Source organism: Coregonus lavaretus (assembly GCF_964263955.1).
Source record: "Coregonus lavaretus genome assembly, contig: HAP1_SCAFFOLD_973, whole genome shotgun sequence".
Lineage (NCBI taxonomy): Eukaryota > Metazoa > Chordata > Actinopteri > Salmoniformes > Salmonidae > Coregonus > Coregonus lavaretus.
Window position 1 is genome coordinate 113,980 of NW_028165980.1, and position 22,073 is coordinate 136,052.

Here is a 22,073-nt window from a genome sequence, read left to right on the forward strand (position 1 = left end):
TAGCTTTATTAACATAGAAAATAACTTGCATTGAAGTATAGGCTAATATCAACTGTATAACAGGAACAAGAGCAACAAATCATATACAGTGTATACAAACAGAGTATATCTGTATATATATCAGATATGACTTCACTCATACAACACATCCCTGCTTCTCTGGATCATCGTTATCAGAAGAAAGTTTCACGGAACCTGGAATGACAGAATTAGAAGTCCAACTCCATCTCAGTCTGCTCTGTGTTCCTGGAGCATGGAAGTAGAACATTTAGTTTGATCAAATTCCAGAGAATGCTTCCAGGATATATCCCCCCTCTCTCTCACTCCTAGAAAAATACAAGAATTTGCATTTGAGATTATGCTGGTCCCTGGTACGAGAGAGAGAACGAGAGAGGTAGGAGGGGTGAGTAAAGGTGAAGAAAGCCATTTCTCTAATCTAAAGTGACGGTTATGCAAATATTAAATTACAGCTGGAGGCTTAGAATGGATGCAGGAGGGGCAGAGCTGAGCGTGGGGTACAGACAGAAGTCGAGCAGAGGGAGGCGGGGGGAGGGAGGGAGCGAGGTAGAGAGGATAAATGAGGCTGGTACAAAGGTTCCCCAAATACCACTCACTCATTTTGTTACACTTATCAGATACCCACCAGCCAAGGGGTCTGAACTTTTATGGCACAATAGGTATTGTGTTTACTCTATAAATGTAGGTTCAGTGGTTCAAACCCTACTCAGAATCTGCCCCCTAAATCTCTATATTACTAGGCTCTTGCATTGTATTCATGGCAATGAATACATTACAACATTCACCACAGAATGTCATGTTAGTTTAAGACAGTGGAGAGGACTAGATGTATAAAGTTATGTGGATTTAGATGGATTATAGGGGTTCATTTAAATTGTGAAAGAACATTACTTTAGGTGTGAGACGCAAAGCATTGCACACTTATGTCTGAGGCAATGAAAACACACACACACACACACACAGGGGGGGGGGGTCTACAAGGGCATAGGAGGGGTTTAGACTATCTCTCTCCCCTAGTAAACTTACTCTGTTTTCACAAGCTTGCTCAGACAAGAGGCTGCTCACTCCAGAGTGCGTCGATGAGGAGAGAGGAGATCAGAGCGTGCATTACCGGGCATGCGGAGCAAGAATGACAAACGGGTCTGGAGGCTCCTCGCTGTACCCCAGACAAAGATCCCCAGACTTACCGACAAACCGTACCAATTCCTTTGAATGTCGACAATATCGATCATCCTAAATCTGTACAAGACAACTGGATTTCTTCTCTTTTCTGGTGTGTGAATAATCAGGAGAGATGAGAGTTCACTTCTCCACCAGTTGGATATTTCAAGGTTGGATCATCCATCTGGTTCTCACTCTGTGCGCACAGGTAAGTCATACTTAAACATGCATACATCAAAGAAGTGCTGCATATAGATTATAATAGTTTGATTGTGTATTCTGGATATTGACACTAGCCATTGCAAGACAACTGTTTAGTTGATGTATTAAACGTTTTCTGACCTCTAGATCTAGCCTACACTGTGAGTTGTTTTAACAAAATATTATTAAGTAATCCACAGGCTTTTTTTGTTTACTCAACTCTTTGGTCAAAGTGTTACCTGCACTTAACATTTTCTGTACAGTGTACATCTAGCCATTGTTATTGCTCTGGAGGAGTTGGGAGAAAAGTATACATTGAAAGATGTATTTATGCTCCAGCAATGACTGGAAACAGTTATGTTTGGGTCGTGTCCCCGCGCTCCTGCCCCTCTTCCGGTCCCGGTAAACCACAGAAGCCGAGCGCAGCTGAATGCATTCTTGCTGGCCTTGTTTTTAGCGGACGTTCTCGTTTCTGCTCCAATGCGTCGTGGGGGGTTATGGTTGTGGGAATGAAGAAGAGAATGTTATAGCCTGTTATTGGTGTGGTTATTTGGGTGAAAATCGGGAATAAAATATGATGAGGGTATTACGTTCATTATAAAGACATGCTAGTTAGTAAACTGTTTGTAAGTCATCGTTTATGTCATTTGTTTATTAGCATGAATGGACATGAGATTATCATGCAATAACTTCACAGAGTACCTAGAGGTAACTGCCAAAATAAAGGAAACACCAACATAAGGTGTCTTAATTGGGTGTTCGGCCGCCAGAGCAGCTTCAGTGCCCCTTGGCATAGATTCTACAATGGAACTCTATACTTCGTTTGCGACACCATTCTTTTCATTCTTCTACGATAAATTCCATAATTTGGTGTTTTGTTGATAGTGGTGGAAAACGCTGTCTCAGGCGCCACTCCATAATCTCTAATAAGTGTTAAATTGGTTTGTGACACTGTGAGGACAGACGCTGGGAGACGAGAAGCAGGTACAGGGAGTGAACATTTAATATATACAGCCATGAACCAAAACACGGACAGCGTCTGGACAGGGGAAACATAACGACATTAATGCTGACACGGGGATCAAACTGAGGAACAGATAGATAAGGGGAGGTAATCAAACAGTGATGAATTCCAGGTGAGTCCAATGAGGCGCAGATGCGCATGACGATGGTGACAGCTGTGCGTAATGATGGGCAGCCTGGCTCTCGAGCGCCAGGGAGGGGGAGCAGGCGTGACAGAGACAGACACACACACACACACACACACACACACACACCCTTTAAACCCCCTATGCTCATTTGAGACCCCGTTTTCAAAGTCTCTGAGATCTGTTCTTCTAGCCATGGTAGACAAAATAATGGGCAACTCTGCATTTTTATACATGACCCTAAGCATGATGGGATGTTTTAATTGCTTAATTAACTCAAATGGAAGCACCTGCTTTCAATATACTTTGTATCCCTCATTTAAGTGTTTATTTTATTTTGGCAGTTACTTGTATATTCAAATCTCTAGTCTACAAAGATCCAGGTGTAAAATCCTTAAAGTAACTACAGTGAAAATCTCACTTTTAAAAGTTAATATTCTGTTAACTCATACCCAAATAATGTTGTTGACCCATCCTATATTCGTATTTGTGGCCAAAGCATTAATTGGAGAGAAAAAACACTTAAAAAAACCCCACCTCAAACTTGTATCTCAAAGAGAGGATGAGCTGGCCAATCGGTGGTCTACTCGCATGAATATTTTTAATGACCGGTACAAGCCCACACCATTCTGTTGTTGGGGTACGCCCACACAATTCCAACACAGAAAAGCTGCTTTTTAACATGCTTAATTATAACAATTTGGAAGGAAAACTATTTCACTCTTATTGTAATACATTATACAGTCGTGGTCAAAAGTTTTGAGAATGACACAAATATTAATTTTCACAAAGTCTGCTGCCTCAGTTTTTATGATGGCAATTTGCATATACTCCAAAATGTTATGAAGAGTGATCAGATGAATTGCAATTAATTGCAAAGATCAAAGGCTGGAGATCACTCTGTCATGCTGATTGAGTTAGAATAACAGACTGGAAGCTTTAAAAGGAGGATGGTGCTTGAAATCATTGTTCTTCCTCTGTTAACCATGGTTACGTGCAAGGAAACGTGCCGTCATTATTGCTTTGCACAAAAAGGGCTTCACAGGCAAGGATATTGCTGCTAGTAAGATTGCACCTAAATCAACCATTTATCGGATCATCAAGAACTTCAAGGAGAGAGGTTCAATTGTTGTGAAGAAGGCTTCAGGGCGCCCAAGAAAGTCCAGCAAGCGCCAGGACTGTCTCCTAAAGTTGATTCAGCTGTGGGATCGGGGCACCACCAGTGCAGAGCTTGCTCAGGAATGGCAGCAGGCCTGGTGTCAAGAAGGGCAGCGAGGAAGCCACTTCTCTCCAGGAAAAACGTCACTGACAGACTGATATTCTGCAAAAGGTACAGGGATTGGACTGCTGAGGACTGGGGTAAAGTCATTTTCTCTGATGAATCCCCTTTCCGATTGTTTGGGGAATCCGGAAAAAAGCTTGTCCGGAGAAGACAAGGTGAGCGCTACCATCAGTCCTGTGTCATGCCAACAGTAAAGCATCCTGAGACCATTCATGTGTGGGGTTGCTTCTCAGCCAAGGGAGTGGGCTCACTCACAATTTTGCCTAAGAACACAGCCATGAATAAAGAATGGTACCAACACATCCTCTGAGAGAAACTTCTCCCAACCATCCAAGAACAGTTTGGTGATGACCAATGCCTTTTCCAGCATGATGGAGCACCTTGCCATAAGGCAAAAGTGATAACTAAGTGACTCGGGGAACAAAACATCGAAATTGTGGGTCCATGGCCAAGAAACTCCCCAGACCTTAATCCCATTGAGAACTTGTGGTCAATCCTCAAGAGGCGGGTGGACAAACAAAAAACCACAAATTCTGACAAACTCCAAGCATTGATTATGCAAGAATGGGCTGTCATCAGTCAGGATGTGGCCCAGAAGTTAATTGACAGCATGCCAGGGTGGATTGCAGAGGTCTTGAAAAAGAAGGGTCAACACTGCAAATATTGACTCTTTGCATAAACTTAATGTAATTGTCAATAAAAGCCTTTGACACTTATGGAATGCTTGTAATTATACTTCAGTATACCATAGTAACATCTGACAAAAATATCTAAAAACACTGAAACAGCAAACTTTGTGAAGACCAATAGTTGTGTCATTCTCAAAACTTTTGACCACAACTGTAGGTCATATTTCTTAAAAATCTGGAAACACTGGACATTTACTTTAATGTGAGGGAGGTTGACCAGGAGTTAGGTTGGCCCATGAGGGAGGTTGACCAGGAGTCAGGTTGGCCCATGAGGGAGGTTGACCAGGAGTCAGGTTGGCCCATGAGGGAGGTTGACCAGGAGTCAGGTTGGCCCATGAGGGAGGTTGACCAGGAGTCAGGTTGGCCCATGAGGGAGGTTGACCAGGAGTCAGGTTGGCCCATGAGGGAGGTTGACCAGGAGTCAGGTTGGTCCATGAGGGAGGTTGACCAGGAGTCAGGTTGGCCCATGAGGGAGGTTGACCAGGAGTCAGGTTGGCCCATGAGGGAGGTTAACCAGGAGTCAGGTTGGCCCATGAGGGAGGTTGACCAGGAGTCAGGTTGGCCCATGAGGGAGGTTGACCAGGAGACAGGTTGGCCCATGAGGGAGGTTAACCAGGAGTCAGTTTGGCCCATGAGGGAGGTTGACCAGGAGTCAGGTTGGCCCATGAGGGAGGTTGACCAGGAGTCAGAGCTTGGCGTGGCAGTTATGCAAATCAGCCAGCGCGATGAGAAAGACTGGAATGTATCTCACATGATAGCAGATTATATGAATCAGGAATCACAGATCTCTCTCTCTCCCCCCTCTCTCACGCTCTCTCTTCCCCTCTCTCGCTTTCTCACTCTCTCTCTCTCTCTCTCTCTCTCTCTCTCTCTCTCTCTCTCTCTCTCTCTCTCTCTCGTGGGTCACAACACAAGAAAAACTCAGACTTTTTGATCGGTCAAAGCACACACAAAAACAGTTTGGCATCCAGACAGTTTGGGAACCACTGTCTGTATGTAACAACTGACTGTAGTTGCACTCTCAGATACATTTAGAAAGGAGGTTAGAGGAGTCTATGTTATATCCTGGCCTCTCTCTCTCTGTCTAGCCTGTAATCATTCAGGGTGGATCTGACCCTGCTCTTATATATTTAGTGAATGACAACATATTGCAGCAATGTCTCATAATTATTGCCTGATGTTCGGAGGCAGCTAAAACAGAAATACGATTCCCAGCATTCTTTTGGTTTCCTGTCCCATTTCGCCCAGAACCACGTCTCCATTCCTCCTCCTCTCTTTGTTTTTATCCCACTATAAGATGTAAGTAATAAATGTAAATATAAGTCTTCAATACGGATGTATGGGAACTGTGTCCTTCTCCAACAGCTGTATGTTGATGAATGGCAGCATTGCTCTGATCTCAGTCTTCTCTTCTAACACATGTTGATCATTATGACTGTGGTCACAACTCTGAGTTCATCGTTAAAAGCAAAACAATGACTGATGTGAGACATTTACATTACATTTACATTTACATTGAGACACTCTGTGGAAGTAATTAAACACTTGTTGGGATTTGTGTCATCATGTTTTTGGGGCACTGCAGACGCACAAACTAAACAGTTTATCATTGGAGGGTTTCAAAGGGTTGGTTGCAGCCAGTCAGCTGATTTGTTCTGGGTTGCAGCTTAAGACGTGACTAGAGACTTCGTTTTGTTTACTTGGTGGGTCACAAGAAAAACTCCAAGGTGAAAAGCTTTAAATGAGTTTCCTCTGTAACTGGGGGACAATGAGTAGGGTCAGAGGGAAAGGGACAGGAGTTGTACCATGTGACAGTGAAGCAGAGCTAATGTGGTCCTCTGTAGCTGAATTGGTAGAGCATGGCGCTTGTAACGCCAGGGTAGTGGGCTCGATCCCCGGGACCACCCATTCGTAAAAATGTATGCGCACATGACTGTAAGTCGCTTTGGATAAAAGCGTCTGCTAAATGGCATATTATTATTTAGATGCTTCAGGATGGGGTCAGTAATACTGGGCAGTAGCATTCTGGGGCTGTGGTGGTGGTGGTGAAGATTTATAGAAATGAAGAATACCCCCGCACATTGACTCGGTACCGGTACCCCCTGTATATAGCCTCGTTATTGTTATTTTATTTTGTTTCTTTGATTTTTTACTTTCGTTTATTTAGTAAATATTATCTTAACCCTATTTCTTGAACTGCATTGTTGGTTAAGGGCTTGTAAGTAAGCATTTCACGGTAAGGTCTACACCTGTTGTATTCGCCGCATGTGATTTGATTTGATCCCTCCTACAGACACTGTTAAATACTGACAGGCTGTCATTTCATGAGCTGAGAGCTAATAGGCTTATCGTGTCTATGGATGGATGAACAAACAAATGCATGAGTGAGTGAGTGAATGAATGAATGAATGAATGAATGATGTTGTGCTTGCATTTACTGTCACCTTGAACCACCAGATTGATCATAGTGGTCTGTGTTTTGTCTCCCAGAGAGCCCTGTCCAGACCCACCTGTTCCCAGCAGCAGTACCTCAAAGACAAGAGATGCTGCAGCAGGTGTGAACCAGGTAAACTAAACCAGAGAAATACATTACCAGTCAAAGGTTTGGACACACTTACACATTCCAGGGATTTTCATTATTTTTACTATTTTCTACATTGTAGAATAATAGTGAAGACATCAAAACTATGAAATAACACATATGGAATCATGTAGTAACCAAAAAAGTGTTAAACGAATCAAAATATATTTTATATTTGAGATTCTTCAGATTGACACCCTTTACCTTGATGACAGCTTTGCACACTCCTGGCATTCTCTCAACCAGCTTCATAAGGTAGTCACCTGGAATGCATTTCAATTAACAGGTGTGCCTTCTTAAAAATTAATTTGTGGAATTTCTTTCCTTCTTAATGTGTTTGAGCCAATCAGTTGTATGACAAGGTAGGGTTGGTGTACAGAAGATAGCCCTATTTTGTAAAAGACCAAGTCCATATTATGTCAAGAACAGCTCAAATAAGCAAAGAGAAACGACAGTCCATCATTACTTTAAGACATGAAGGTCAGTCAATCCGGAAAATTTCAAGAACTTTAAAGGTTTCTTCAAGTGCGGTCGCAAAAACCATCAAGCGCTATGATGAAACTGGCTCTCATGAGGACCACCACAGGAAAGGAAGACCCAGAGTTACCTCTGCTGCAGAGGATAAGTTAATTAGAGTTAACTGCACCTCAGATTGCATCCCAAATAAATGCTTCACAGAGTTCAAGTAACAGACACATCTCAACATCAACTGTTCAGAGGGGACTGTGTGAATCAGGCCTACGTGGTCGAATTGCTGCAAAGAATCCACTACTAAAGGACACCAACAAGTAGAAGAGACCTGATTGGGCCAAGAAACACGAGCAATGGACATTAAACTGGTGGAAATCTGACCTTTGGTCTGATGAGTCCAAATTTGACCGCCGTGTCTTTGTGAGACACAGAGTAGGTGAACAGATGATCTCTGCATGTGTGGTTCCCACCATGAAGCATGGAGGAGGAGGTGTGATGGTGTGGCGGTGCTTTGCTGGTGACACTGTCAGTGATTTATTTAGAATTCAAGGCACAATTAACCAGCATGGCTACCACAGCATTCTGCAGCGATACGCCATGTCATCTGATTTGCGCTTAGTGGGACTATCATTTGTTTTTCAACAGGACAATGACCCAACACACCTCCAGGCTGTGTAAGGGCTATTTTACAAAGAAGGAGGGTGATGGAGTGCTGCATCAGATGACCTGGCCTCCACAATCCCCCGACCTCAACCCAATTGAGATGGTTTGGGATGAGTTGGACCGCAGAGTGAAGGAAAAGCATCCCACAAGTGCTCAGCCAATGTGGGAACTCCTTCAAGACTGTTGGAAAAGCATTCCTCATGAAGCTGGTTGAGAGAATGCCAAGAGTGTGCAAAGCTGTCATCAAGGCAAAGGGTGGCTACTTTGAAAAATCAAAAATATACAATATATTTTGATTTGTTTAACACTTTTTTGGTTACTACATGATTCCATATGTGTTATTTCATAGTTTTGATGTCTTCACTATTATTCTACAATGTAGAAAATAGTAAAAATAAAGAAAAACTATTGAATGAGTAGGTGTGTCCAAACTTTTGACTGGTACTGTAGATGAATGGACATTACCACCAACCAACATGACCCCTCTACACTACAATACCGGTCTGGAATTTAGCAGTGAGCCGTTGTCTGCATGGAAGACGGAAACTTCCATGCTCAATATTTTCCTGAAAATAATTGAGGAAGGATGTTGAAAAGAGGAACTGACTTGCTGCAATGCGCACACATACGCACACATACACACACACACACACTCCCTTCCCCTCTTGCATCAGCAGGTCACTGGAACCTTGGTGTATAACTGGTGTCCAGTCTAAGGGCGAAGTCAGACTGATCCGTGGCAAACGGACACCAAATTAGAACAAAATCATTTTGGTCCGTGGTCAGTGTGCGTGTGGAGTGTGTGACGTATAACATGCTCTGTTTTCTAATTGGCTAAACGTATCCGTCTGCCCGTCAAACGTACGGCTCCCATTGAGAAAGCATTGGAAATCACGGATAGGGATAATATCAACGGGGCAGTCTGGCCTCACCCTAACCCTCTCTCTCTCCCCCACCCCCCAGGGTCCTATGTGTTTGCAGAGTGTGCTGGCTCCTATGACACCAAGTGTCGTCCGTGTGGTAGTGATGAGTACCAGCCTGACTGGACCAACGAGACCAAGTGTCTGCCTCAGAAGTTCTGTGACACAGGTCAGTAGGTGACTGGGCCTTGGCCTGGGGGGAGTCAGGAGTCTAGCTGGGTGACTGGGCCTTGGCCTGGGGAGACTCAGTAGGGTGGAGTCAGTAGTCTATTGTTGAAGCTTTGTTTTCTAGTCAGTTTTAACTGGTGTTTGCCTGACATTTTAGCAAAGTCTTTTGGAGATGCTGATGTCTGTGGTGTCTGCTTTGGTTAACCCCTAACCCCTGACCTGTGTGTGAACCCCAGGTAAGGGTTTTAACCGTGTGAGGCCCAGTAACCCTCAGGCTGCGGTACCCTGTCAGTGTAAACCTGGTCTACAGTGTTCTCCTATCAACTGTGAGTTCTGTGAGAAGATTCCTACCTGTGGACCAGGATATGGACTGGAGTCAGACGCTGGTGAGAGAGAGAGAGACACACACACACACACACACACACACACACACACACACACACACACACACACACGCACACGTAGGAATGCATGTACACACACACACACACACGTAGGAATGCATGTACACACACACACACACACACATAGGAATGCATGTACACACACACACACACACACACACACACACACACACGTAAGAATGCATGTACACACATACACAAACACTTCTGTGTCACAACTGTTGTCAGCAGTCCAGTTTTTACTCTTTGTCCTCTGTTGCTTGTGTTTTAAACTCAGAGTCGGGCAGGAGAACTTGTGTTGCATGCAAGAGAGGACATTTCTCTCCCAACAGCTCTATGGAACCATGCAAGCTGTGGACCAAGTGAGTTAACACACAAACACACACATACTGTACACCACGTCCCGTCATACACAGATTTCTCCCTGGGTGCTCCTATTTTTAGTCCAGTGTGTCCGGGTGAGACAGGAACAGGGTTCTGCAGGCGCCCAAAGCTCCACCGCACCGGTGTTCTGACTAATGCTGCACCACTTCCCCTTTAACAGAGAGTTGTTTCTACCACTGCCTGGCTCTGTGGTGAACCAAGAGAAAGAACAGAGAGAGAGGGAGGGATAGAGAAAGAGAGCAGAGAGAGAGCAGAGAGAGAAAGAGAGAGATGGTGAGGGATAGGGAAAGAGGGAGATGGGGGGAGAGAGAGAGAGAGAGAGATCTTAAACGTTCAAGCAGACAACCTAAGAAAATTAACAACAATGACAAATGGTTTGATTGATGAAGAATGCAAAAACCTAAGAAAGAAATTGAGAAACCTATCCAACCAAAAACATAGAGAGCCAGAAAACCTGAGCCTACGCCTTCACTATGGTGAATCACCAAAAAAATACAGAAATACACTACGGATGAAGAAGGAACAGCACGTCAGAAATCAGCTCAATGTAATTGAAGAATCCATAGAATCTAACCACTTCTGGGAAAATTGGAACACACTAAACAAACAACAACACGAAGAGTTATCTATATATGTATGGATAAATGTATGGATAAACCACTTCTTCAATCTTTTTGGCTCTATAACAAAGAACAAACAGCAAAAACATATACTGTACATGATAAAAAAAAAATAATCTTAGAATCAGCTATTAAAGACTACCAGAACTCACTGGATTCTCCAATTACATTGAATGAACTACAGGACAAAATACAAACCCTCCAACCCAAAAAGGCCTGTGGGGTTGATGGTATCCTAAATTAAATGATAAAATATAGAGACCACAGATTTCAATTGGCTAAGCTCTGGCATTTTCCCCAATATTTGGAAACAAGGATCACCCCAATCCACAAAAGTGGAGACAAATTTGACCCCAACAACTACAGTGGGATATGCGTCAACAGCAACCTTGGGAAAATCCTCTGCATTATCATTAACAGCAGACTTGTACATTTCCTCAGTGAAAACAATGTACTGAGCAAATGTCAATTTGGCTTTTTACCAAATTACTGTAAGACAGACAACGTATTAACCCTGAACACCCTAATTGACAAACAAACAAACCAAAACAAAGGCAAAGTCTTCTCATTCTTTGTTGATTTCAAAAAAACTTTTGACTCAATTTGGCATGACAGTCTGCTATAAAAATTGATGGAAAGCGGTGTTGGGGAAAAACATACGAGGTTATAAAATCCATGTACACAAACAACAAGTGTGCAGTTAAGATGGGTAAAAAACAAACACATTTCTTTCCACAGTGCCGTGGGGTGAAACAGGGATGCAGCTTGAGCCCCACCCTCTTCAACATATATATCAACGAATTGGCGAGAGCACTAGAACAGTCTGCAGCACTCGACCCTACCCTACTAGAATCTGAACTCAAATGTCTACTGTTTGCTGATGATCTGGTGCTTCTGTCCCCAACCAAGGAGGGCCTACAGCAGAACCTAACTCTTCTGCAGAGATTCTGTCAGACCTGGGCCCTGACAGTAAATCTCAGTAAGACAAAAATAATGGTGTTCCAAAAAAGGTCCAGTTGTCAGGACCATAAATACAAATTCTATCTAGACACCATTACCCTAGAGCACACAAAAAAACTATACCTACCTCAGCCTAAACATCAGCACCACAGGTAACTTCCACAAAGCTGTGAACGATCTGAGAGACAAGGCAAGAAGGGACATCTATGCCATCAAAAAGAACATAAAATCGACATACCAATTAGGATCTGGCTAAAAATACTTGAGTCAGTTATAGAACCCATTGCCCTTTATGGTTGTGAGGTCTGGGGTCCACTCACCAATCAATAATTCACAAAATGGGACAAACACCAAATTGAGACTCTGCATGCAGAATTCTGCAAAAACGAATTAGGCCGATACCCGCTAATTATGAAAATCCATAAAAGAGCCGTTAAATTCTACAACCACCTAAAAGGAAGCGATTCCCAAACCTTACATAACAAAGCCATCACCTACAGAGAGATTAACCTAGAGAAGAGTCCCTTAAGCAAGCTGGTCCTGGGGCTCTGTTCACAAACAGAGCCCCAGGACAGCAACATCAACACAATTAGACCCAACCAAATCATGAGAAAACAAAAAGATAATTACTTGACACATTGGAAAGAATTTACCAAAAAACAGAGCAAACTGGAATGCTATTTGGCCCTAAACAGAGATTATACAGTGGTAGAATACCTGACCACTGTGACTGACCCAGAATTAAGGAAATCTTTGACTATGTACAGACTCAATGAGCATAGCCTTGCTAGTGAGAAAGGCCTCCGTATGCAGACCTGGCTCTCAAGAGGAAACAGGCTATGTGCACTCTGCCCATAAAATGAGGTGGAAGTTGAGCTGCACTTCCTAACCTCCTGCCAAATGTATGACCATATTAGATACACATATTTCCCTCAGATTACATAGACCTACAAATCCAATTTTGATAACCTCCCATATCTTTTGGGTGAAATACCACAATGTGCCATCACAGCAGCAATATTTCAAATAAAATCAAATCAAACTGTTTTTGCAAACTTAACGATAGTGTTGGAGTCGTGCTTGGCCACGCAGTCATGGGTGAACAGGGAGTACAGGAGGGGACTAAACACCCACCCCTGAGGGGCCCCCGTGTTGAGGATCAGTGTGGCAGATATGTTGTTGGTTACCCTTACCACCTGGGGGCGGCCCGTCAGGAAGTCCAGGTTCCAGTTGCAGAGGGATTTGTTTAGTCCCAGGGTCCTTAGCTTAGTGATGAGCTTTGAGGGCACTATGGTGTTGAATGCTGAGCTGTAGTCAATGAACAGCATTCTCACATAGGTGTTCCTTTTGTCCAGGTGGGAAAGGGCAGTGTTGAGTGCAATAGAGATTGTCATCTGTGGATCTGTTGGGGCGGTATGCAAATTGGAGTGGGTCTAGGGTTTCTGGGATGATGGTGTTGATGTGAGCCATGACCAGCCTTTCAAAGCATTTCATGGCTACAGACGTGAGTGCTACGGGTCGGTAGTCATTTAGGCAGGTTACCTTGGTGTTCTTGGGCACAGGGACTATGGTGGTCCGCTTGAAACATGTAGGTATTATGGACTCAGCCAGGGACAGGTTGAAAATGTCAGTGAATACACTTGCCAGTTGGTCAGCGCATGCTCGGAGTACACGTCCTGGTAATCCGTCTGGCCCTGCAGCCTTGTGAATGTTGAACGTCTTGCTCACATCGGCTACGGTGAGTGTGATCACACTGTCGTCCGGAACAGCTGGTGCTCTCATGCATGCTTCAGTGTTGCTTGCCTCGAAGTGCGCATAGAAGTAATTTAGCTCGTCTGGTAGGCTTGTGTCACCGGGCAGCTCGCGGCTGGGCTTCCCTTTTTAGTCCGTAATAGTTTGCAAGCCCTGCCACATCCGACGAGAGTCGGAGCCGGTGTAGTAGGATTCAATCTTAGTCCTGTATCTACTCTTTGCCTGTTTGATGGTTCATCTGAAGGCATAGCGGGATTTCTTATAAGCATCCGGGTTAGAGTCCCGCTCCTTGAAATCGGCAGCCCTTTAGCTCAGTGCGGATTTTGCCTGTAATCCATGGCTTCTGGTTGGGGTATGTACGTACGGTCACTGTGGGGACAACGTCATCGATGCACTTATTGATGAATCCGGTGACTGATGTGGTATACTCCTCAATGCCATCGGATGTGTCCCAGAACAAATTCCAGTCTATGCTAGCAAAACAGTCCTGTAGCTTAGCATCTGCATCATCTGACCACTTCTGTATTAAGCGAGTCACTGTTACTTCCTGCTTTAGTTTTTGCTTGTAAGCAGGAATCAGGAGGATAGAATTATGGTCAGATTTGCCAAATGGAGGGCGAGGGAGAGCTTTGTACGCGTCTCTGTGTGTGGAGTAAAGGTGGTCTAGAGTTTTATTCCTCTTGTTGCAAATGTAACATGCTGGTAGACCTGTTGCCACAAGAAAAGGGAACAAACACCATTGTGATAAATACATTGTAAATACAACCCATATTTATGTTTATTTATTTCCCCTTTTTTACTTTAACTATTTGCACATCATTATAACACTGTACATAGCCATAATATGACATTTGAAATGTGTATATTCCTTTGAAACTTGTTAATGTAATGTTTACTGTTAATTTTTGATTGATTATTTCACTTTTGTTTATTATCTATTTCACTTGCTTTGGCAATGTAAACATATGTTTCCAATGCCAATAAAGCCCTTTGAATTGAATTGAATTGAATTGAATTGAATTGAATTGAGAGAGAGAGAGAGAGAGAGAGAGAGAGAGAGAGAGAGAGAGAGAGAGAGAGAGAGAGAGAGAGAGAGAGAGAGAGAGAGAGAGAGAGAGAGAGCAGAGAAAGAGATAAAGAGAGAGGGAGAGAGAGAGAGAGAGAGGAGAGAGAGAGAGAGAGAGAGAGAGAGAGAGAGAGAGAGCAGAGAAAGAGATAAGAGAGCGGGAGAGAGAGGGAGAGAGAGCAGAGAAAGAGATAAAGAGAGAGAGGGAGAGAGAGAGAGAGAGAGAGAGAGAGAGAGAGAGAGAGGGGGGGGAGAGAGGAGAGAGAAAGAGAAAGAGAGAGGGAGAGAGAGAGCAGAGAAAGAGATAAAGAGAGATAAAGAGAGAGGGAGCGAGAAGGAGGAAGAGAGCAGAGAAAGAGATAAAGAGAGAGGAGAGAGAGAGGGAGAGAGAGAGCAGAGAAAGAGATAAAGAGAGATAAAGAGAGAGGGAGAGAGAGAGAGAGAGAGAGAGAGAGAGAGAGAGAGAGAGAGAGAGAGAGAGAGAGAGAGAGAGAGAGAGAGAGAGAGAGCAGAGAAAGAAAAGAGATAAAGAGAGCGGGAGAGAGAGGGAGAGAGAGCAGAGAAAGAGATAAAGAGAGAGAGAGAGAGAGAGAGAGAAGAGAGAGAGAGAGAGAGAGAGAGAGGGGAGAGAGAGAGAGAGAAAGAGAAAGAGAGAGGGAGAGAGAGAGCAGAGAAAGAGATAAAGAGAGATAAAGAGAGAGGGAGAGAGAAGGAGGAAGAGAGCAGAGAAAGAGATAAAGAGAGAGGGAGAGAGAGGGAGAGAGAGAGCAGAGAAAGAGATAAAGAGAGATAAAGAGAGAGGGAGAGAGAGAGAGAGAGAGAGAGAGAGAGAGAGAGAGAGAGAGAGAGGAGAGAGAGAGAGAGAGAGCAGAGAAAGAGATAAAGAGAGAGGAGAGAGAGGGAGAGAGAGCAGAGAAAGAGATAAAGAGAGAGAGAGAGAGAGAGAGAGAGAGAGAGAGAGAGAGAGAGAGAGAGAGAGAGAGAGAGAGAGAGAGAGAGAGAGAGAGAGAGAGAGAGGGAGAGAGAGAGAGAAAGAAGAGAGAGGGAGGAGAGAGAGCAGAGAAAGAGATAAAGAGAGATAAAGAGAGAGGGAGAGAGAAGGAGGAAGAGAGCAGAGAAAGAGATAACAGAGAGGGGAGAGAGAGGGAGAGAGAGAGCAGAGAAAGAGATAAAGAGAGATAAAGAGAGAGGGAGAGAGAGAAAGAGATAAAGAGAGATAAAGAGAGATAAAGAGAGATAAAGAGAGAGGGAGAGAGAGAAAGAGATAAAGAGAGATAAAGAGAGATAAAGAGAGAGGGAATGCCTGGATTGCTATAAACAGAATAATGACCATGTGTCCTCTCCTCTCCTGTGTTTACTCCTCCAGTTGTAAAGGCCTGGGAAGAGTGACAAACAGACTGGAGCGACCAGACTGATGCTGTCTGTGGACCCCCTCTCTCTGGTGCCTCTACCTCCTGGGTCCTACTGTGTGTTCTGTCAGTCATCACTGTCCTCTGTCTCCTCATCCTCCTGCTCTTCTGCTATAAGGACAAACTTCGACTACTCTCAGGTACCTGATTCAGATATCACATTTGTCATAGAGGACAATGATGTTGAGAGAATTCTGCTTTTATTGAAATATGCCTTGGCATAAAATGACTAACTAATGAGTGAAATTAGTGACTAATGAGTGAAATTAGTGACAAATGTCATCCTCTTATGTCTTACAGTGAATTTACGATCATGTGTCCAGAATCTGAAAAGGACCAGGATACAGCAGGTAAGGTAGACTCTCTTTAGTGGTCGAGATGACATGCATTAACAGTGACAAATAGTCTAACCTATCTGTCTGTCTCTCTCTCCAGGAGACTCTGGCCCCTCTCTACCACAGTGGGGGTGTAGGAGTGGGGCTAGAGGTTCAGAACTGCACCCTCTGTGAGACAACCTGTCTTATTGGCCTGGCTCACACCCCCTCAGAAACCCCACACACCTGTCCTACAGCTACACCTTGTGACCGGGTCAAACTGCCACCCTCTAAAGAGATGGAGGAGGAGAGGAAGGAGAAAGACGATAGAAGGGAGGAGGAGGATGAGGGGGTGGGAAGTGAGGTCGGGGGAGGCGGAGGAGGTTTCTGAAGATGGTGTGTGTGAGGAGGGTGTATCAGAGGGTGTGTGTGTGTCTCCACTGTGGGCTGGCTCCTGTGTGTGTGTGTTGTCTGTCAGGGAACCATTAGAGGTAGGGGATAATGAAGACTGTAGCCAGGCTGTCAACCCTGGAACCCTCGGGACTTGCTCCTGTGGAGGAGAGGGGGAGAGCAGGGATGGAGAGAAGGATGAAAGGAAAGATGGAGGGAGGGAGAGAGCCAAGGTGGGTGAGGGACTGCAAGGTAAGAGGTCTGAGAGGAGCAGCATTACCTCCTCCCCCTTTTCCCTCTCTCCCACCTCCTTCCCCCGCTCCACCACCTCCTCCCCTCTCTCCCCCGCTGACCATTCATGTGACCTCTACCCTCCGCTGACCCAAGCCAGGTCAGAGGTTAAAGGTCAGCTAATTGACAGCTCACCAGGGAAAGGGGAGGGGCTATACAGACTGAACTGCAGCATAAGCTCCACACCCATCACAGAAGCCACGCCACCTTTGACCTCCTCAATCTCTCCTGACCCATCTGTGACCTCTGTAACTGTGGGCGACCGGCAGTCCGAGCTGACCTCTGAGGCCTCCAGCAGTGAGCGAGACCGGGGACTTTCTTGGAGGGAAAGTGGGGAAACAAGCTCTCGTATGGGGGCTCGGAGCTGGAGTGTGCCCCTGAGAGCCTCCTGAGTCAACTCACAGAACCAGCACTCACCTCAGGTAGATACAGCACAGAGTTCTAGCAGTGCCACACTCACAAGAAAAAGGCTAAATACACGTGTCATTATACATTCCAACCATTGTTAAAGAGGAAAGATAAATAAATCCACTGGTGTTTCTCCTGGGTTATTGGACCTGGGTTATTGGACCTGGGTTATTGTATACTGTTTTGGCTAGGACTGTGAAAAGACGATTCTGAAATCTCAATGTTGCTCCTCCAAAATGAGTATATTGGTTTCCTCCTAATGTCCTCCTGTTGGCCTGGCTTAAGGACCACACACAGTAGGAATGTGTGTGAGGAGCCAGTGATTACAAGCTGTAACATTCAGTGTGTGTGTGTGTGTGGTTGTGTGTGTTTAACTCTCTGAGTGTGAGCTGTTTACCCAGAGTTCCACAGGGTTTTGCAAAGTGACCACAGGTGTAATTGAAACAAGATGTGCTCTGAATACACAGCCCTTGAGTAATACCCAAACTCACATACTTTCAGACTCTCATTGATCACTATATACTTGAATTATGCCCAAAGGCAGCAGTAAGCAAATAAACACAGTTTCCCTTAATGCAGTAATAACATGTCATTAACTGGACTTCCCGCTCAGAGGTTAAACATGGGATCACACCTCAGAGAGAAAGGGAGAGACAGGGGCTGCATCTCAACAGTCTATTGAGGTTTCCTCTCCTTGCCAAAGAGCTGCAGGATAGGTGAGAATAGTACAGAGAGCGAAGCAAGGACAGTTCTCCCACATGACCACATGATCACATGATCACATGATCACATCAGTAAGGAAGAAGGAAAGGAGGTGAGGAGAGGAGGTGAGGAAAGGAGGTGAGGAGAGGAGGTGAGGAGAGGAGAGGAAGCCACTTTAGACCAAAATGTTTCACAATCATGTGGTCAGATAGTTTTTTTCTTCTTCTATTCTTACCATGCCATGTGTATGGTTTATGTTATCTGCCCCTCTTGGGTAACTCCAGACAGTCTACTGTAAACAGAGACACCAGGTATTCCTGGCCAGACTGGTAATTCAGTTCCAGTAAGTTATTTCAAATGTGATTCCAGACACCCACACATATGTTATGATAAATGTGTGTGTGTGTGTGTGTGTGTGTGTGTGTGCGTGCGTGCACGCATATGTGCATGCGTGTGTGTGTGCCTGCGTAGGTGCGTGTGTGTGTGTGTGCGTGTGTGCGTGTGTGTGTGTAAACAACGTGTGAAGGGTCTGGGGTGACAGTCTCGTTGCACCTCTAAAGAGTTGAAATGGGAATAGAGGGTAAGTGAAACAGAGAGAGGGAGGGATAGAAAGAGGGAGGTGTGTTGAAATGGACAGCAGACGGACACAGACACGGACGTCTGTACGTTTCCATCAGTGGTGTGATCCATGAACATGGAAATAAGGGAATAAATGGAAGTTTGTTCCTCTTGATTTGAATGCAAACGCCAGAGTTGTTCCAATGGCTCAGTGTGGTGGCTGGCTGCAAGGTTTGCTGCTGAAGCTGTAAGTTATAATGTCAGATTTAATAACAGTATCTATTTCTGTAGTGAACAGGACATGTCGTCTGTGATAATGTTCTGACAAACTGTACTTCTCTACGTCTAAGTGGTGATTTGAATAAAGTTGGACATTTTCACATAGAATGGAAACTGCTTGTCATACTGAAACCCTGATGTTGAAGGATATGGTTATGATGTCCTTGACCAAGACTATGGTCTACGGTACCGCAGCCAACCACGGTCTTTCTGTAGTCACTGTGCACCGTCATCATTACATTTACATTACATTTTAGTCATTTAGCAGACGCCCTTATCCAGAGCGACTTACAGTTAGTATCACTCCCACTGGCTATTAGTCATCCCTAACATGCTGGCTAAACTGACCCCTTATCGCTCTCTATGTATCTCTCTCTCTCTCTCTCTCTCTCTCTCTCTCTCTCTCTCTCTCTCTCTCTCTCTCTCTCTCTCTCTCTCTCTCTCTCTCTCGCTCTCGCTCTTGTTCTCTCTCTCTCTTTCTCTCTCTCTCTCTCTCTCTCTCTCTCTCTCTCTCTCTCTCTCTCTCTCTCTCTCGTTCTCTCTCTCTCTCTCGTTCTCTCTCTCTCGTTCTCTCTCTCTCGTTCTCTCTCTCTCGTTCTCTCTCCCTCTCTCTCTCTCTCTCTCTCTCTCTCTCTCTCTCTCTCTCTCTCTCTCTCTCTCTCTGTCTCGTTCTCTCTCTCTCTCGTTCTCTCTCTCTCTCTCTCGTTCTCTCTCTTTCTCTCTCTCGTTCTCTCTCTCTCTCTCTCTCTCTCTTGCTCTCTCTCTCGTTCTCTCTCTCTCTCTCTCAGGTCAGGTGACGGGGAACAACAACACCACCTTCATCTCTAGCGGTCAGGTGATGAACTTCAGCGCTGATGTCATCGTCGTCTACGTCAGCCAGACGTCGCTAGGCAATGAGGGGGAGGGGCCAGACGATGCGTTCGGAAGCCCCGTCCAGGAACAGGCCAATGAGAGAGCTCCGCTGTTCCAGAGTTCCACCTCCTCCAAAAGTGTCAGCCATTCGCCAGTGCCATCCTCAGTAAACTCCATTACCCATAACCCCCTACGGCTGGAGGACAACCTGCCGGTTCAGGAAGTGACTGATGAGTGGCCCAGGGAGAATTGAAACGTGAAAATGTTGGATAGTGTACCATAAAACCATGAGAGGAGCAAAGCCAGTCCAAAACCTACTGCTATGACCTACTCCAAACAATAGTCCATGGTCTTCCTGGGTTGGCGTTAAGTATTGGAACTGGGCCATAGACTTGGAACCTGGAGGACTGTGATCCTCATCTGGACCTTGTGGTTGTTTCTCAATAGTCTCATGTAGGGCTGTGGTGGTCATGAAATTTTGTCAGCTGGTGATTGACAAGCAAACAACTGCCGGTCTCACAGTTATTGACCCGTAATTAACATAAACACATTTAGCATCTCCTGGCTTCCACACAAGCCACTGATGCAGACCTTTGGAACATCTACATTTTAGAAAGTCTAATAAATCCATGTAATGTAGCCTAAACCATCACAGTAAATCCATTATTTATTTTAGGCAGGTCTAAAGAAACACGATATGAAGATAATGTAGTCTATTTCAGAAGAACAGAATAACAAACTCTGAGTTGTCCTTATGTTAGGTCCTGATCTGGCTATGCCAAATGGCTGTGGGCTACACTAGTTCATTTAGCAGACAAGATTTGCTTAGAATTCCGTGGCATTATTTTATATTATATAATATGAAGAATACAAATGAACAAAGCTGAATAAAATAGAAAGGAATTTTTCACCAAACGATTTGAGGGAGTGCACACATGCGGCTATTCTGTGTTGAAGGGTTAACAAAGAAACTGGTATGCTTAATTTAGAGCTATTTATGTAACTTTAGTTGTGATACTCATTTTGGGCTGTATGTTTAGATTTTTAATACATTCTAAGGCTGCATGATGCGACTCTAATGATGATTTGAAAAAAGTTGCATGAAAGGCATGAGCTCTGCTTTGTTTTTTGCGCTGGCTGTACACACTTCATCAGTCTCTCATTCACAATTTGACAAGCACTTGATAATGCCTCGAATTTCCCAGCTGCATCCCCTTTGTGTGGCCATAATGCCCCCTAAAAAAATCTATGCCTTTTGCAGCCAGTGGCCATTGTGCCCTTGGGCTGAATATAATAATGATAATTCCCTTCTCCCGGCAGCGTGCGATAGCACCTCTCACTCACATTACATTTGACATTTTAGTCATTTAGCAGACGCTCTTATCCAGAGCAACTTACAGTTAGTGAGTGCATACATTTTTCATACTGGCCCCCCGTGGGAAATGAACCCACAACCCTGGCGTTGCAAGCGCCATGCTCTACCAACTGAGCTACAGGGCTCTCTGTCACGTGATTGGGTCTTTCTCACAGGCTACAAGTGAAGACAGACACATCGGGGACACAACTGCATGCATCCTTATCCAATTCCGAGGCGCATATTGAAGATATTGGAAGAACTGTCCACATTTACTTTTCGTCAGCCAACAAGATGAGTAGGCCTTACGAACAGCAAAAGCACTAGCCTATGTCAATTTACTATCCCCCATAGTACAAAAGTTGACCTATTCTATTCTGTGCGAGAAATAAATATTCCAAACATAGTCTGGGACAGTTGTTGGGTGCGATAGATCCCCAATTAATACAACCACTAGCATCAAAAAACTGTTTTAAGCAATGAGCCTGACGCAACAGATGAGAACGTTTAGCTTAAAATGTTGATACACTATTAGGCTTTTTCTTCACATTAAAAGCACAGCAATGCGCACACAGCACTATAAGTGCGAATGTTCCATTAGCAGGAAAACACCATTCTCAAAAGCGAACACAAATGCGATTATGCATGTTATGCTTTTATTATAAAGGTGCATTTTTATGGTGAAAATGATCTTCCCCAAACTTGAAAAAATACATGTAATCTATGCACTTAAATAGCGAATGGAGGACGCTTTAGCCGTGGTTCATTTTCATGCCAGCCAGGTAGGCTATACTGTTGCAAAGATAAGCAATGTGCCTAATATTAGGAAAGTTGAGAAATAAATATAGTAGGTCTAGTACTGTAGAAAGCTGATGGGATTCTCCTCTGTTTTCTCACGCAATTGCATAGACTATAGAAATGTTGCACAACATGAGCTCATGGGCTCTCATGAAGTGTTTGATTCGATTTTCAATGACATTTGCATTGATGCCAGAGTGATTAGAGGGACAATGGAGTGCTGAGTACCA

General features: G+C 44.4%; 1 pseudogene across 1 annotated transcript; it reads left to right on the forward strand.

Annotated features, from left to right (window-relative positions):
* The first annotated feature begins 1,065 nt into the window (after nucleotides 1–1,065).
* On the forward strand, nucleotides 1,066–20,135 carry LOC311115243 (annotated as a pseudogene). The gene is made up of 9 exons (XR_014615293.1): nucleotides 1,066–1,387; nucleotides 6,990–7,065; nucleotides 9,178–9,303; nucleotides 9,539–9,688; nucleotides 9,984–10,068; nucleotides 15,855–16,037; nucleotides 16,198–16,247; nucleotides 16,333–17,314; nucleotides 19,628–20,135. The product of XR_014615293.1 is annotated as an uncharacterized misc_RNA (transcript).
* The last annotated feature ends 1,938 nt before the right edge of the window (nucleotides 20,136–22,073 follow it).